This window comes from Physcomitrium patens, chromosome 1 (assembly GCF_059467195.1).
Source record: "Physcomitrium patens ecotype Gransden chromosome 1, ASM5946719v1, whole genome shotgun sequence".
In the NCBI taxonomy this organism is placed as follows: Eukaryota; Viridiplantae; Streptophyta; class Bryopsida; order Funariales; family Funariaceae; genus Physcomitrium; species Physcomitrium patens.
Window position 1 is genome coordinate 13,214,652 of NC_143410.1, and position 20,391 is coordinate 13,235,042.

Consider the following 20,391-nt stretch of genomic DNA (forward strand, 5'->3'; position numbering starts at 1 on the left):
AAAGTCAAATCTACATCTATAAAGTTTTTAAGAAGCTTTACCATTAGATATTAATAAATCTACCTTCTACTTAAAGCTTCTTATCTAAGTAATTTATGTATATTCTTGAAAAATACTTGAAGTTCTTATAATATATATAAATAGTTATTGAATATTAATATTACTATTCTTAAAAAAAATTAATAATTGTAAGAAGTTTATTTTTGAAGATCTTGAATGGCTAGAATGGTGCATGATCTAGATGTTAAAAGGTTTTTCAAATAAAAAACTATTAAGCAAAGTTTGTCATTTATTTTTATTTATATCAATATTATATTAAAAATAAAGTTTGATGCATATATTTTTATAAAAGAATAATTAAAAAATCTAACACATTACAAAATAGTAATTGAAATAAAAGTTATCTTTAAAGCTCTTATTATTAATTTATATTCTTTTTTTCTTTTAAGCTTTTTATACAAGTAAAATGTATGGATGAAGTTGCAAGTTAAAAAAATTTTAAAATAGAAATCTAATAGTAAATATAAATTTTAAAAAGCATTAGACATCTCTTATTATTCTTAGAATCTTTCAATCCATGATATTTTAAGTTTTCTTATAATTTATCATAAGACCATCATTTACAATGATGTATTATAAAAAGTCAACTTTAGTAATGTAAAATAAACACTTTTTGATCTTAATATATAGTCTTTTATCTCTAAATTTTTGTAATATATAACAAATATAAAATTTACTCTTTTATATTTTTAATATAGATTAAAATATGATATAGATAATAAACAAAAAAATCATTTAAATACTTTCAAAAAATATTATTCATGAGATGTTAAATAGTAGTGGTTTAATTAAGAAGTATTGATATCAAAGATAAAATATATCTATTATTAATAATAATCTTATTGAATCCTTGATAATCCACATATTCACTATGATTTAGTTTTTTTCTTCACAAATAAGATAGATGCTCATAGTAGAGATTTTGAATGGCTAATGAAATTCTTAGCCAAATTTTCTTCTATATATTTCTTAAATAGAGTTAGATTATTATGCAATAAGCTATAGATTGGTCCAAATGGCCATTAAGCTCTTCTTTTAAGATCAATTGAGCAATTATACATACAATTTTCTAGAATAATATTTACATTCTTCTTTTCAAAATGTCTTGATAATCTTTATTGTGGCTTAGAATATTATTTGAAGTCTTTTTATTATAAAAAATAAGTGGCATATATAACAAAATGTGATATTATTTTTACAATATGCATAAAATTTCTTATACATACCAATAAGAGTTTGGTTGTACTAGACTTATGTTTTTTTACTTAGATAATAAAAGTCTAAGTTGTACTATTGGAAAAATCAAGATTATAAAAAATTAAATCTATTTTAGAATTATATTCTTTTGATCATAAAAATTCTAAAATAATTAGATTAAAAAAAGATCTAATAATATTGAATATTATTAAATTATTATAACTATTGATTTTATATCTATAGAAATAGTTTTATGAATAGTATCTCTAAAATATCATAAATGAATACCAATAACTTCTACATCTATGGACTTAGATTTTTTTTTACTAAAGATATTTTTATTTTTTATTTTTTTAATCTAGTAAATAAATTCATGCTCATGAATCTAATAAGATAAAGACTTTGTAATTCTTTGGTTTTCAATAAATTTTTATTTATAGTAAGGTAAAAGATCTAAGAAAAAAATATGACCTTTATTAAGTATTAGATAAGATTCTAGCTGCACAATTTCTATTGTAGTTGCACAAACTTGTTTTCTAATACATTTTCTTCCTAAACAACTATGCTCTTTATTTTTTGATTGTATTGCTTTTTTGGACAATGTTGAATAATGTACTTAGATTCTTTATAATATAAGTATAATCCTTCTTAATAATGTTAATTCTTTTTATATCTAGTGAAAGATTTAAAATTTATAAAAAAAAATTAAAAATTTATCAACTTGCATAGTTTCAAGCTTTGATAGATAAGTTTTTGAAAACTTAAGAATTATTGTCACGACTTGACTTACTCTTCTTTGATGAAAACTTTATTCTTGATATCTTTTAAATAGTTAATTTTTGCATGCAATGGCCTAAATAATAGATTATATGAATGATTTAATTTTTGGTATTTTTAATACTAAATATTTAACATTATTTTTTTAATTATATTAAAAATAAATGCATAAATGCTTTATTAATTTAATCTATATTATGAACAAGGTTTTTAAATTCAATAGCATATATTATAAGAAGGTATAGATAAGATATTTGTATTATTGACACATAAAGATAGATAATTGGAACTATGCTTGAGAAGTTGTAAAAGTTTCTAGAATTAGGACTAAGTTAGTGGACTATGTAGCATCTATTATGGAACATTCTAGAAAGAGCTTAGAATAGTTATTTAGGTGGAGCCTACTATAAAATCCTTTAGAAAGAATTTAGAATAGTTATCTAAGTAGGATCTATCATTTAAGAACATTCTAGAAATTTTAAGGTGATAGAATAAAGTATAAATAGGACTAGCTAAGGCCTTTTGAGCATCTGATTAGGTGTGGCTTTGGACCTTCTCTCTTATTAAAGTTTGATTTTACATCTTTCTGTTCTCTTATATTTTATTTTATTTCCATTAACATAATTTTGTCTTTCAAGTCTTATTCTATTTAGTTCTATTCAATTTTATTCTACTCCATTTTGTCTTATTTTGTAATGAGGTTTTATGTAGCTATAGATTAGAAGAGTCTTAGACTGTCAAGAAAGACTGGTCCTCTTTCATTGATATCAAAGCAAGTGTTAGACTATTCTTTGGTAGTATGTCAATAGCCATCATCTAATTCGAGGTCAATTCTTATGGTCACACTGAATACTGTATTGAAGCTATGACAAGTTATTCCTAAAAAATCAATCAGTAAATATGTGATTGCTCATTTTACTTATTCCGAAAGAAACCTCCCAGCATAAACCCGTATAGGAGGATTCGAACACAGGGAATGACTAGTTGCTTAAGAGTTCACGTTAGGGTCACACAATCAATTACCTCCTGAATGTATCATCTCTATTTCCAATATCTGAACACACAAGGAAACTATAATCTCCTCCTTCACCTTATCGATCTCTTTCTTACAACAATTCAGTCATACTAATAACTCCTATTTCCACTAATATATTCACCCTCATAATCTCCAACTGTAATACTACGCCCTCACAGCTTTCAGCACACAATTATCCTCGTTCCAATCAATAAAATTCTTCACACATAACTGCCATTCACATTACAATGTTTTACACAAACACAGACTCATTTTCTCTGTTGAAATACAATCAGATTTCAACATTCAATCTTTCTTTTTCTCAAATAATACCAATCACATTTCCATTCCATAATTCACTTCACAATATTTAAAAACTTTCAATCCTTTTATTCAAAGAAAATAACAAACAAAAGAAAAGAGGTAGCACCAAGCTTACCCCAGCTCACAATTCTCACAGTCTGGCATTTTCTTTTCCTCTCCCATCCTCCTTATATTACCCTAAGATACCAACTCCTATACTACACATGATAATTACTTTTCCTGACTATTCATCCATTCTACCTGCTGAACCACCTTTTCAGCAGTTATCTATCCATGTTTACACTATACACTAGGTATCTACATTCTGAAAATAACTACTTATTCTACATAGCCCAACTTCTAACTGTGCAGCATCCTCGCAAACACTCAATTGATACCTATCTAAAAATTATCTAACAAAATTCTACAAAAATTGCGATCCCTATGGCCTATCTAATTAATCAATTGTTGCAGTATCTGTTATTGGTTCTACCGATTTCGGTTCCAACTGCAAATCTTCGTCCTCCTCCAGTCCTTCCATCGACTCCTATCTCAACTGAGCTGAAAGGTCTTCATTGTATTTGCCCAGTTCACAGACTTGAGCTTCCAATTTCAGGATCTGGGCATCTCTCAATTCCAACTGGAGCTGAAAGTGATTCCTCTCTTTTGGAACTTCTGCTGTGGTTCTGTTGTGGTCGCCAAGTTGATAGTTTGACATAAAGGTGTAACGATAATATTCTGTTTCAATCCCCGTGCTGGTTTAAAGTCAGTCGGTAAGTTTGACATATACGAAGTACTAAATCTTGTGTCCAAGGCATTAACATGGTGCACATCATACTTCGTCATCCAATCAGTATTAACATAATCCGAGTTTTTCGAGTGCATCGGGTATATCAAATACTCCCCCAGATCTCCACATTGGTACACCACTCCAAGGTGTAGTACTGCCTCCACGGGCGCCTCCGTAATTGGTGCTACTACATCGTCATCGGAGATAAGCTCATCGTTTGATGTTTATTCAGATGCTGGCAATTGAGACTCTCCATGATATTGTACCTGGTATATCTATAGAACAATCTGGTCCCAGCCTTTTCCAATTGTAAATGTGCCTTGGCCCTAATCATTCTTAGCTTTGGTTTGATAAAGCCAAGGTCTGCTCAATAAAATGGGATACAATAATGTAGAACTCTGTAATCGGAATACAATATAATCGATTTTGTATGTTAATTCTACGATTACAATAGCAATATTACATAAGATTCCCATTGGCTTTACCCGACTATGATCTGTCATTCGTAAGACCAATGTCGTAAGTAGCAATTGCTTTAGATCCAAGTCCTCCATTGTATCCACATTCATTAAATTCACACTGGAGCCACCATCAACTTGTACCCCTGGAATTAAAATGCCATTGATTGATACATCGATTGTTGGTGATTCCGGATCTGGGTTTAAGCTAACTTCATGAATTTCTTTAGTGCGAGATCTTCATCGTATTAATGCTGAATTCAATGTAGATCCACATTCCGGTGCTACAGCCAAAAGTTGCTTCATTGTAATTGAAGGCTAAATAACATCCAAATCCCTCAGAATGTTGTAGGGTTCCATATTGAGAGTAATTCTCAATGCTCTTTTACGTTTCATTGATTTCGATTTTACTCCGTTCGACAACAATTCTTCCTTGGCGATTGGGATTGTCATTGGTAACTTTGCTAACTTGTCCACCACTAAAGGTTCCTTTAATGCGTAAGATCTTTTATTGGGCTGTAGAGGTATTGGTACTTAGTCAGTTGGGATCGATCTTGATGGTCCCGAAAAATTGGCACATGGGACTGAATTGGGTTCCTCAGTTTATTGACGTCTCAATATTAGGATACGTCCCAATACTGATATTGGTTCATTTAGCCTTTTGGACGATGTCATATTACGTCCTTTCTTGCTCGAGAACATGATGGGCATCTAGCTGTAGAAGGTAGTATGGAGATTTGCTAATATTCAAGCAGTCTATCGGTTTTGACTGTTGGAATATAAACAACTGCAAGAATACACCGTAAATCTATACGGATGCCATTCGACTGCTCGCCAAAGTCCTTTTTGCCCTAGCCGGTAGGTCTCTAAACGTTACAGAGAACCTCGAACAACCCAAACTGCTAATCTTCGATACCGCTTTATACTTACGATCTTATAACCACTGATTGTCTCGTTAAATTAACCCAATAAATTTCATTCACTCCGCATACTCAATCTTATAGACACCCTTTTAATTCTTTATCACAGACGTAACTGAATTTCACAAAACAGTCAAGAGTAATCACACCCACTTCATTAAAAATCTCGATTCACCATTATAACACTGACTTCAGCAACGATTGCATCAGTCTTCCCAAAATCCTATGAAGAAAAAAAAATCCCAATCCGCTCCAAAGCATGAGCTAGCTTTGATCCTTTTAAAAAACTTCTTCTCTCCTTTTCTCATTTCTTAACCTATCCTCCCCTTTAACCCTAATTCTCCCCTCTTTCAAACCCTAGCCTCTAAATTTCTTCAATCTTCCATCTTGGATCCGGAATTGGCTCCCGCCGTCAGAGCTTTCTCCTCCGTTTTTACCTTTAAGAGACCCTTTTACCGAAAACAACGTTCGCTGAAATGGCACAGAGAACAGCACAGCCTGAAACAGAATCGAAACCCCATAATCGAGACCACATTGAGTCGCCCGACCAATTCAGGTCTCATATTGGCTAAGAGGCCCGTAGTAAGACCTGGATGTTCCCGCAATTAGACCGCATTGGATTGCCTGACCAATTCACGTCTCATATTGGGTAAGACCTGGATTGGATGTCTTGAAATTAGATCCAATTGGCTCTTCGAACCAGGCTCATCCGTCGTTGAATTGGTCCTTCTCCTTCCTGCTGACTCCAGTTATTGGAATCGAATGGAGCATTTCAGTATGCCCCGGCAGACTGTAATGGAGTGATTGAACCTGGCCTCCCAGTATTTGCACTGGAATTGGTCGTTGCTCCCAATATTCGAGGTAACTTAACATTAATAAAAGTCCTCTTTCTTTATATTTTCACGGTATACTCGAGTTATAATACAACATCCACCCCCTCTGAACCTATGCATCGTCCGATATGCACCAATTTATCCAATTGCTGTTTGATTAAGAATATATTCTCTACGTCTTTGTCCAGTTTGTCTTCGTCACCTTCATTATCCAAATCAATTTCATCTTCTTGTTGCGGAATCTCTATAACTTCATTAAGGTCTTCCATATTCATCTCCGCGTGTCTTCGTTTAAATATTTTTACTCGCTTCCCTGCAATTGATATTTTCAATTTTGTACCATCTAACTCTCGTAATGAATAAGTCGCATTATCATGAATAGTTGTTACTACATATGGTCCAAACCAACGTTTTAAAAATTTCCACAAAGTACTATGTTGATTATCCAGATTATTATCATAAACAAGTATCCAGTCACCTTCCTTGATTGTTTTAGGTCTCAATCGATGTTGCTTATCAAATCGTGCCTTGTTTTGTAACCTTGCTCTTTTTAACCTTTCCAATGCTATCTGCACATCTTCCGATCTTTGCTGCAATTGTCGAATCCTAATAGCCAGAAGTTCTTCTCTTGTCAATCTATCTTCCCATGGTAGCATACTCCAAGTAAGTACCTTTTCTTCAATCGGCATAATTGGTTTTCGACTTGTCATAAGTTCTACTGGCATATATCCTGTCACCGAACTATGTGTTGTTCGATCAATCCATAATACAAATGACAAAAGCCGTGGCCACTCTTTAACTTTCCCATTACAAGCTTTAATTAATGCTTTCACAATCGGTCGGTGACCACATTCACTTTTTGCATTCCCTTCCGGATTATAAGCAGTAGTCAATGATAGTTTAACTCCACATCTTTCAAAGAACTTACGAGCTTCTTGTGCATTTAATTCTCCACGATCTGCAGTGATTTTTCCTACGCATCCGTAGCGGCAAATGACATCTTCAAGCAAAAACCTACAAATCCCCTCTGTAGATTTTGTCCTCAATACTCTTCTTTCTACTTGATTTGATAAATCTTCATGAGCCAAAACCAAATATCTCATCTGCCATAACCAAACTGGCATAATAACCAAATCAACAACCCATTTAAAATGAATAGCCAAAGGATACGTAGGATGAAGACCATCTCGATGTTGGATATTAGAATACGATTGACAGATTTCACATGACTCTACAAATGAGAGCACATCTCGATACATATTTTTCCACCAATATCGTTCCTTGAGTTTAGCAAAAGTAGCCCAGATTCCTCTATGCCCTGTCCATAAACTATCATGAAACTCCTTTAATAATTTTAGTTTTTCTTCCTTTTTACCTATCACACATTGTGGCATCCCAATTCCTTTTTTCGATTACTTCCATAAGAATCCATCTCAAAGCAAAAATCCATATGCTTTTTTTCTTATTTGTTTGAATTTTTCTGTAGACCAATTCCCCTCCTTAGACAAGGTATTCAAGTAATGACCAATATCCAATAATTCTCCTTCATAAGATTCTTCAAGAAATAGCTTGTCTTCTCTGTTGAGATTTGATATTGAATAGAATTTCAATCCGACATCATCAATGTCTTCAACCATATCGTCCTCCCTCTCGTATCTTGCTCGAGATAGCATGTCTGCTACTAAATTGTCCTTTCCAGTGATATGCTTAAATTCTGGATTTAGTGACTTAATATAAGCAATCCATCTCAACATTGCAATATCTGGCGTTGAACAGTTAATAATCATTCCAAGCAATGGCAAGCAATCTGTTTCAATTACTACTACTGCCCCAATCAAATAATCCTTTTCAGCTTTCATAGCCGAAAGGACTCCCCAAAGTTCTCTTTTGACTTGCGAATATGCACGCTGACGAATACTTAAAACTTTAGCTCCAAATCGAACTGCAAATCTATTCCCACTTGAATCATCTTGACCCTCAGTCCATCCAATGGCAATTGGACTAGTGTCCACAGTAAGAATCACTGGTCTATTGCACTTATAATCAACCTTCTTCAATATTGGAGGTGACATCAATAATTTCTTCAATCTTTGCATTGCCTGAATATGCCTTTCTTCCCATTTAAATCGGTAACCCTTGCGTAACAATTCATATAATGGATCCGCTATGTGAGCATAATGAGGGATCCAGATTCGATAAAATATACATGCACCTAAAAACCTGCGAACCTTTGTTAAAGAATCACAATCCTCTTTCATCCTTCCAATTGCATCAACTTTAGTCAGATCTGGTTTTCTTCCGTAAGATCCGCATAAATGTCCAACAATCACAACCTCTCGTACTCCAAATACGGACTTCATACCCTATAATGTAAGATGAACTTCACCAAGCCGAGTTAAAATCTTTTCACAATCTTGTATATGATCAACAACATATTTGATACACCCCCTCGTATCTAAAGTTTCATCCTTGTCTCCTTCTCTGCATCCTTTTATAGGAATATCATCCAGAAAAGGCATAGTCTTTTCTGGAATAAAATCTCTCAATACCTTATTCAACCCATTCATCATATGCGCAACTGAGTTGGTCATGCCTTGAGGAAGAGTGCACATTCTAACCAATCGAAGTGGTGTCTTCATTGTTGTCATATCTCTACTTCCTTTGGCAAAATGAAATTGATCATAACCTGAATACAAGTCACCCATTGAATAGATCGCCCTTCCAGCAAATGCCTCAGCAAATTCATCCACAATAGGTCCAATTCCTGCATTCCTGACAGTTACAGCATTTACCGGTTGCATATCTTGAATAAACCGTAGTGACCCATTCTTCTTAGGTACCGTAAACCATCGACTAGAATACGACGCAAGTAAGGGTTCCAATATTTTCATCTTTATCTTTTCTTTTAATAGTTCCACCAATTTAGGTAAATGTGCCCTCGGTACTGGAATCGGTCTTAGATTCCAAGGTACATGCAGTATAGTGAATATCTACTATAGATCATTTGGCATCTTAGAAATCTTAGTAGGTGCTTTAAATCCTAATTTATAAGTACTCAAATACTATTTTCTTTATATCTCAAAAATAAAAACTTTAAATACTATAAAATTTGGTACATAAATTTATAATATAATAATATAAATTTATAAAAACAATTAGCCAAAGATTCGTCCAAATATCTAAGATATAGCTAAAATCAAATCCTTCATGCAATTGGTTTACTAACAAATCTCAATTAGGAAGCACTATCTTCAATAGTCATTGCTCTTCTAAATTAATTTAAAATCTTTTATTTTACGTATACAAAATATATTCTTTTAAACCAACTTTTTAATATTCAAATCCAATCTTCAAAAGCCCTTCACACGTGTGTACTATGCCTTTTAGACTAATAATAGATGCAAAATCAATAACTTAATTTTGACTACCTATATCTCCATCATAAAAACTCCAAATCACACAAAAATTTCACCAAAATCCTATCCAAAATCTTCAACTTAACAATCCTAATCTTTGATATTTAAATGGCCTCAAAATAGTAATCCTAATTCCTAATATGGCCTCAAGAAGCTTCCTTAAAGTCCATTAGGTATGAATTTTGGCCAATAAGAATAGAGATTTTCATCATCCATCTCTATTAATCCATATGGTTGGCTTAAATATTCTTTTTTACACAAAATTCCTTCTCTAATCTTTTTTTTAATAAGTTTTGTATAATATGTGTCTTAAATATCAAATAAAAGAAATAAAATAAAATTTTAAGAGTCACCAATATCTAATAAAGATAGCTCTAAATATATAAAAACTATTATCAAGATAAAACCAACCTCAATAATAGCCCTTTTAAACTAATTACTTCAAAATAATAATCTAATCATATTTTTTAACCAACTAAAATTTAACAACATGGCTTTTACTATATTATATAATAAATTATATATTACATATATATGTGCATTATTTTTACATGGTAGTCAAATCGCAACACAACACTAGTTCAAAGTGCATACAGCTTGGCTGAAAATTTTAATTTTCTAGTATCTTGATTAATGACTTGCATCCTTAGAATAAGAAGACATTTTTTAATTTTTTATCAAAGATCTCCTTCTTTTTCCTCAGAGTAGTTTCTATACATTGTGTTTCAAATCTTTAAATCTCACCAAGTCTTTTTAACTACTCTAATTTTTCTTTCAAAAATTGAGAAGTATCCAATCTTTTGTTAATAGTAATACATAAAGATGGAATTTCAAATTCTACAGACAAAATGGCTTCTATTTTATATACCAAAGAAAAAAGTGTGGCTCTTAAAGAAACCTTGTAAGTAATTTGATAGCCCAAAGTGCTGAAATAAGTTTAAGATTCTAATTATTCTTAGAATCTATCACAATTTTTTTCAATATCTAAACTAAGATTTGGTTAATTTTTTTATAAGACTATTTATTTAAAGATGATAGGGAGAAGTTTTCCTATGTGGTGATTTTTTTAATAGCCTCATATGAATTAAAATAAACCTCCACTAGTTGAGAATCTATTCTAATTTATAATAATTTGATTATTTAATGATTTTGATAATTCTTCCTAAGAATTTGATTTGTGCCCAAAAAGCCTAATAAATTTTTAATTTTATGCTTAATAAATATTTAATTTAGGTAATTTATTATAATTCATAATTACCAATAAATATATAAATTAACTATATAACTTTTTTCCTATTTTTTTTCAAAAAAGAACTTAATTATTTGGCTAATTAAAGTCATTCAAATAATTATAAATAAAAATATTTACACTTAAATAATTCACCAATATCACAATTAAAAGAAGAAATTTTTATATAATTTTTATTTTAATATTTTTAATATAAATTATCATCCAAATTTTAAAAATTATCTAAAAAAATATTTTCTTTGTAAATGAGTTTTCATACAAAATGATTTTTTATCTACAAATTAAAAATCATCTAATTAATATATATATATAAATTCATCCAATTTGATTTAGCTTCATCTTTAAAAATATTCATCCAATAGTATTTTATTTCATAATTAATTTTTTTTCTACATGATTCAATTCTAATAGTTAATTAATGGACTTATAATATCATCCAAATAAGAACCAAAGGTGGTTGCTATTTCTATACCTATTGCTACACCTATCTTTACAATTTAACATACTACAACTGATTGCAAGCTTCAAATTGAATCCAGTTAGTCTTATCAAAAATAAGACTTGAAGATGCATCTATTTTCTAAATTTTGCCTTCAAATTTGATTGTGTGATTCTAATATTGCCTTTCAAAGTTTATACTTTAATTTGGTAAGGATGCAGGCCTCTTTCTATAAAATTGAGTACCACGACTTGGTCCTTGATTGCCCTTTAGTGAATTAAAGCTTGTTAAAATTCTAACTTCAAATGGCACTTTCTTCAAAAATTTGAGTCCTTGGACTACTTCAATCTTCTTGATTGTACTCTCTAAAATAGTACCTTCACTCAATAGCTTGAATTTAGAAGCAACAAACCTCCTACAAAATTAAGTTCTATTGCATGGTCCTTGATTGTTCTTTAGTAAATCTAAGCTTGTTGAAATTCTAACTCCAAATGACACTTTTTTTTAAATTTGAAACCTTGAGCTATCTTAATCTTTTCAATTTTCTCCTCCAAAGTTGTATCTTTATTTGGCTACTTGAATTTGGAGACAATAGACCTTTTTTTACAAAAAATAACTCTTATTATGCTCTAGCTCCAATTTATTGAATATTAATTTTTTAAAATCTATATTTTATTATTTTTTTAGAAAAACAAATTTTATGGCTTTATGATATATGAGCAATAAAAAAGAGCCTTCCAAAATAGAACTACCAAACTATGAAGGTAAAATACTATCCTTTATTAAATCAAAGGTTTTTTCTTCATAAAAATTTAAATTCTAAATATTTATATTTTAAAAATTACAACAAAAGATACTATTTTTACTTAAATTTTCATAAATTTATTCCAAAAAATAAAAGAGACAAATTAAAATAACAAGTTGCTTATAAAACCTAAGAAAAATTTGGCATAGCTTTGCTCATCAATCAAAGGTAAAGAAAGGGGAAGGATTTGGCCGCCCAACCCTTTCATATAATTATTTGAAGTCCTAAGAATAGAGGCTACATCTCTACTATTAAGATTCTATGAATCTAATCAAGATCTATAATTTTTAAGGCTCTTTAGATCTAAATTCGATTTTAGGGTTGAAAGCCTTAATTATTTTTTATTTAATATATTTTTGATAAAGCTAATAGCACAATTGTATTTAAAATAAATTTTTATTCCAAGAGTGCCTCTTTACTTGTCCAAATTTATGCAAAAATATAATATTTATATAATTTTAAAAAAAATTAATCTAAATTTAATTTACTATTTAAATACTAGAAGTTAATTATTAAATATTATTATAATTTTATCAAAAAAATTGTAGAAGTTTTGCCACCAAATTAAATGTGAAATTTTCTAAAAGATCATGGACTTTGCAAAATTATGATTCTACTAATCTTTGGAGATTCTAGTAATTCTAATAAGTTGAGAGAATGCTGAAAGCCAATATTTTCTCTTAATAATCTAAGCTTGAACCTATCCAATAGAAGAAGAAAGCAGAAAAAAATAATTAATAGAAATAAATAAAATAACTAAAAATTAAAAATTAATACCAATATAATCTTTCTTCAATGTGAAAGATTTTAATTTTAAGCTTTTAAGACTTATATATTATTTAAGTCACTATAATTATTAATTTATTACATCAATAATAATTTTCCTTAATCTAAAGTCTTTTAAACTAATATTCACCTAATAATTATAAATTGATACTTTAAATACATATTTTTATTTTGAAACAACTAATGAATCAATTTAATAACTCACACCTTATTTAAAAAAGAAATACCATTGTCACTCATAAGAATTTTTAGGCAACCAAAATAAGCTATGATATTCTCATATAAAAATATGGTAGTTTATTTAGCATCTACCTTCTACACAACTTTTTCTTCTATCTATTTGATCAAATATTCTATAGTTATAATGATATATTGCATTTGACATGAAGATACAAGATAAACATGTCTAATATGGTTTATACCTCATTTTTGAAATGAGACAAGTGGAAGTGAGGGATTTAAAGGCATTATAAGATTCAAATCATTTTATGCATATCTTTAGCAAACATCACAAGATCTTACAAAAGACTCTAAATTAATAAATATTTTAGGCCAAAAATAGTTTATTTTAATAATTTTTTGAATTGTTAATCAATTGAAAAAATTTCCACTATAAGCACTTGAATGACAAGCTTTCAATACAAGTCATACTTCTTCATAAATAAGACAAAATCTTAAAATTCCATCAATTCTTTGACAATATAATTTCTTGGCTATATGAACAAAATAGATACTATTCATTCTAATCTTCTGTCATTCATTTTTTAATAAGGCATTGGATAGTTGTTAAATATTCAAAAATTGGACAATATATTCATACCATATAGGTGCCACTATAACATAGAATAAATAAACATCTAAAATTTCATCATCTATATCTTAGGTACCTATAGCTGTACATAACTGTGAAAGATAATTGACTTATTTGTATTATTTCTTTAATTTTTATTGCACTATATAATCAAATTATGCTAAAAGAAATATCCATTTTACTAATCTATTACTTAAATCTGATTTCTTCATAATGTATCTAACGGCCATATGATCTATAAAAAAAATAAACTTATTCATCAATAGGAAATGGCAAAAACAATTGGCACTAAAGACCATAGCCAAATATTCTTGTTTTGTGATTGTATAGTTGCATTTAGCACTTATTAATTATTTACTAGCAAATGTAATAGGGTGAATCACACTCTTATCATTTGGTTGACATAAGATATTAAGGAATTATAAATTTAGAGGTATTACAGTAGACATAGAAAAGTTGATTCCAATTTGGTGGTAATAGACAAGGATATAAAAGAAATTTGACTTTAATTGTATCAAAATTGGCTTGACATTCAAAATTCCATTCAAATTTGGTGGTCTTCATCAATAAATTTGTCAATAGAGAGGTATAATAGAATATGATTCAATCAAATCACAATACCAACTCATATATCTTAAAATATTTTGAATGTCTTTTATTCCATTTGAAAGTAATAGATTTGTAATAATTTCTATCTTTTCAAGTTCAAATTCTTTTTCCTTCTTTGAAATGATATAACATAGTAAAATATCTTTTTTAATTGTCAAATAAACCTTGTCTAGGTTAAAAAAAAAAATTATTCTTCTATGATGTTAGAAGCAAAAATGAATGCTTTTAAGGTGATCATTCTTTGAAGATTGACAACTAAAGTCATCAATAAAAACTAACATATTTTTTTAAAGAAGGCTTGAGAATGCATAGATTATAACTCTTTAAAAAGTTGAAGAAGCATTGCATAAGTCAGAAGGCATTATTACATATATAAAGGTTTTCTAAAAGGATGTAAATGGAATCTTATGCCAATCTTTAAGAGTTATTGTTATTTTATTATAATTAGAATAGCCATCCATAAAACTATAGAAGCCATGATCCACCACATCATCTACTATTGAAGTAATTAAAGGTAATCAAAAATAATCTTTTTGAATATATTTATTCATATTCTAATAATCTATATATAGCTTGAGCTCATTTCTTCATTTTTTTTCTTCACTAAGATAATATAAGACAATCAATTTGTAATTTCTATGGACTTTATAAATCTTGCTTAGATTAGCTTTTTTAATTTATTTTTATAATAAATTACATCCTAGAATCGAGTCTTATACATTTTTCTCTAATAGATATAGTATTTGAAAGAAGTAGGATAGTATATTGATAAATGCTAAAAAGAATGTCTTTTAAACTTTTATAATACTACACAAATATATATTATAATATTCTATTATTATAATTTTATATTTCTCAAGTTTTTTTATTTAATTGAAATCCAAACTTAACATATTTTAATTCTTTTTCATCCTAATTGATTGGAACTTTGATTCAATCTTATTCTACCACATGTATGGAATTAGTAAGTTAGTGGTACTAATCTTTAGATATTAGTAGGTAAGCCAATATATCATATTTAGTTTTAATGCCTTAAAAAATATATTTAAATTATAAGAAAAGAGGTACAATGGTTTCTTCTTTCATAATATTGTCCAAATTATCTACTTGAGTTCTATTATTTCTAAAATAAAAACTTTATTTATACAAATATCATCAATCAAGATTACAAAATTTGAACAATCATCTTTAAGTTCTAATCAATCAATTACTTTTATAAATCAAATGTAGATATTTTTTTCTTTGTAAGGATTCTCTTCTAAACATTTGGCAAAATCAACTTTATATTTATATTCACATAATTCAAGATTAATATATTTTATTAGTCTAATAGTTTAAATTTAATTTAATTGCATAATACTAGTTTAACTAGCTTCTATGGTTGGTGGTATTTTTTCTATTAGAACCAAGACTTGGAGTCAAAATGGCTAAAAATAATAGTTTTTGTACAATTATTCAAAGATTCAAAAGTAAAATAAGACTTAAAAGCCTTCTAATTGGTTATTCCTTTAAATTGCTTCAACCATCATCTTCCTAATAAGAGAGAGTAACTATCCTCCTCTTCATATAAATATATCATATAAAATAATATCACATAATCAACACTTCTTGCTTCCATACAAAGGTCACGAATTTGACTTAGAGATTGAAAAGGTCTTTGATTAGCAAATCTTACTTTTATAATTACCTTGTGAGTGATTTTTAAACTTAATTTATTCATGGTGGATTCAAGCATAATACTGATGTTACTTCCATCATCTGCTATAACCTTAAGAATTATTTTATCTACTAATTTTACATTTATCTCAATAAATTCATATTTTCTATAGTTATTTTTTTCTTCTAAGGTGATATTTTCTTTTATATCATCAACTTTAATTTGAGCTATTTTTTTATATTCCTGATTTTCTTTTATAATGTTATTCGTTCTTTGAGGTCTCATTTGATACTTGGTGCTACTTGAACCAATTGTCTAAAGAAATGTTGGCTCTAGCTCTAGAAAGATCTTATCATACATTATAAGATTTTGCAAGATTGAAGGTTCTATTAGTTATTGATTGTTTTAAAAAGGTACTAAAAGTCTAAGGTCCTTTTTTACCTATAAATTGGTATTTCTTCTTGTCAAGTTTAACTATAGAAGAAAGTTCTTTGTCTTCTAATTCTATAGCTATTTTTTCAATAGTTTTTGATAATTCCATAAATTTAGGTGACTCTTTTGAAGTATCTATAGATGCCTCATCTTCTTCAAGTTATATCAAATCTATTGTTTTTTTGGCATTCATACTTCTAGTTACAATCAAAGAAAATAAATATACATTATTCAAGAAGATTTCAAGTTACATCAAGTTGAATTGAGGAGATGGTAAATTTGATATAGAAGGTATTTCAGATTGAGCCATTTTATATTTAATAACTTATGAACTTGTGGCTATTGATTTTGGTTTTGGTTTTGGTTTTGGATTTACATATATGCTACAAATTCTTACAATGTTCCATGATTGATTTGAATTAAATAGATGTATGTACAAAATAATTAAAAGTATTATAAGCTACCAACATACCTTCTATATTAAATTTACTATCTCTTCAATCATAAGCTACCAATATAACTTCTATATTAAATTTATCATTTTTTCAATCACAAGCTACAAATATTGACTATAGCCATTATAGACTTTTGTTTCTATAGATTATATTATGGATCTTTTAGTCTTACGTTCATATGATTCTATATTTGTGATAGAAGATCATTTTACTAAGTTAGAACATTTTGTATCATGTACAAAATCTTTTGTATGTAAAGAAATAGCTAATTATTTTTTGACAACATCTATTATTATCATATATTATTTAAAGATAAAATATTGGATAAGAGGACTCAATTTATATCAAATTTTAGAAAATATTTTTTTAAGATTTTAAAAGTAGACATAAAACTATCTTTGACTTTTCATTCTTAAACCAATATAAAAATAAAGCATATAAATCAAGTTTTAAAGTAATATTTAAGATATACTATCAACTACAAATAAGATTATTGGACAAATCTTTTGCCATTGGCAAAGTTTTTTTGTAATAATATAATGTATTTTTTTATACAATAAATATTTTTAATAATTATGGCTATTATCTATGACTTAATATTTATGATTTTAAAAAAGTTGATAATCCTATTAGAAAAGATTTGGTAAAATTTTCTTATAATAATATAATATATTTTTTTATACAATAAATATTTTTGCTAATTATGGCTATCATCTATGATTTGATATTTTTTATTTTAAAAAAATTGATAATCTTGTTAAAAAAGATTTGAAAAAATTATTATTTTATTGACATACAATAATAAAGGCTTAATTAAAAAAAAACTCAAGAATAATAAAAAACCAATACAAATGCCTATTGCAAAAAAAATCCTTAATTCTATGTTAGCAATAAGATATGATTACTTTGTATTACAAATAAACATATTTATGTTGATAATTACCTAGATAATAAGAATAAGTAGAAATAAGTCAAAGTAGATAAATATGATACTATGTTGTGAAAAGCTTCCTAGAAGCTTTATAGATGCTGCTTTGACTTTATACATATCTATAGGTGATTGGTATGTTAAAAACTTTGCCAATAAGGATACCACGTGTTGATATGTTGTCTACTTGTAGTACAAGTATCACAGACATATACATTTACCTCAATAGTTACTTATATGATTAGATAGAAGTAGGTAAATATAGATTAATTTCATAAACTCTTTTAGTGAAGCTTTCTAGAAGCTTCACAGATTCAGTTTTGACTTTAGATGTGTTTGTAGGTTAGAAACTTTGCAAACAAGTTAATCACATGTTGGTAGCTTATGGAATAAGTTAACTCCACATAATAGTTCGTAGAACAAGCTAATCATGTGGCGCATACATAGATAACTTGTCTTACAAGTTAAGACATGCAGTTAGCAAAGTCAACATGTTTTAGAAGTTCTATAGGATATCGCTATGTAGTTCCTAGGTAAGAGTATTTATGGAGGCAAGAGTGATGCCTTCTTCACTCTTATCAATACTATTCTATTCTTTAGTCTTATTTTAAGACTTTCTAGTCTTCTTGTTTTGATAATAGTCATTATAATTAATATTCTATTACCTTTTGAATGACTTTTTAGTTTTCTTCAGTGATACAAAAGTATATTAAGGATTCTCTTTCTTTGAGATTGATGTCTCTGACAAGTTGAAAAGAGTGCAAACATATTTTTTTGTCCTATTTTAGAAGTGAGTAGATTATCTCACTTCATTTATTATATTTTGAAGGTTGCAGACTACTCACCTTTTAAACAAAAAAATCTTATTTTTTAACTCTGATCTTTCCTTAAAGAGAGTGGATTATCCCTCTTTGTCAAAAACATTATTAGAGGTTATAGATTACTCTCTTTTAATTTAATTTTTTGGATTTGTTTGAATTGCCTATAGAAGGAAAGATTATAGATACTACACCTAGTGGAAGTAAAAATAGATTTATAACTATTGCAAAACTTCATGAGCTTTTCAACACTCTTAGAGTTAAAATCTCATGTATTTTTAATATGAATCATGGAGGTACTATGCCTACACCTATGAAAGAAGTTCAAAGTCGACAACAAAAAGTTAAGCAATTGAAAGAAGAAAGTAGATCAACCTCACAACCAAATTAGAAAAGTTTTGCTTCTACAAGTATGATGGAAATAAAGATTACTATACCTGAGAAGTTTGATGGAACAAGATCAAAATTTTAAGGATTTTTGTAACAAATCAAGCTCTATCTAAGATTGCACCATTTTCAATATCTTGATGGATTTACTCAAGTTGGATTCATAGACACACTTTTATCGAGAAGTGCTCTCTCTTGATTTGTACATTTGATAGAAAAAGATTTGCAACTCTTTTATAATTTGAATTCATTCCTAAAAGTGTTTGCAGCCATATTCATAGAAAGTGATCAAAATTCAGTAGCAAAGATAAAACTCTTATCTTTATAATAAGGATCATGATCAGCCATCATATATGCTACTGTTAGGGACATATTCCTTAGAATTTTCTAGAGAGAAGTTTCTAGAACCTTCTAGAAAACAAGCCTCTAGAACCTTTTAGAAGAGAAGCCTCTGGAATCTTTTAGAGAGAAGTTTCTAAAAGCTTCTAGAAATGAAGTCTCTGAAACCTTCTAGAAGAGAAGTTTCTAGAAGCTTCTAGAAAGGAATCCCCTGGAACTTTTTAGAAGCTTCCTAGTTAATAGAAGTAGCTCGAGAAGTTTCTAGAACCTTCTAGAAAGGAAGCCTTTGGAACCTTCTAGAAGCTTCCTAGTTAATAGAAGTAGCTCGAGAAGCTTCCTAAGTAGGAGTATATATAGGGATCGAGGCTGAAGAGTTCTTCAGTCTCGACAACACATCTCTTGGAGTTCTAGCTCACCTTTCTGGTGTTGTTCTTGTACTCATTTGTTTAATCTAGTTCTACCACTTCTTCTTGAACTTCTTGTTAGATTTCAAGTCTGTATTTTGTGTCCGTGACAGTTTGTCGAGACTGCACTAACTTGAGATATCAGAGCTAGTTCTTTCTTAGTAGAGTGTGGATTACCCCTCTACTTGAAGGTATACTAGCATTTTTTAGAGGTTGCGGATTACCCTCCTCTAAACTGATACTTCTTCTGTTACAATATTGGAGTCTTATTCTTCTTGGAGAGAGTGGATTACCCCTCTTCTTGAAATTCTTAAGGCGTTTCATAGGTTGTGGATTACCCTCCTATAAATCAATATTACCTCTTATAGGGTCATTTTTGTCCTTCTTTTAGAATGGCCGGAGGTCAAGACATTAGTATGACAGAAAGTTCGGAGTCTAAGTTAGATGCTATTATGAATGCCCTCGCTACGTTATCACAAAGAACTGCAGAGATTGAAGGAGTG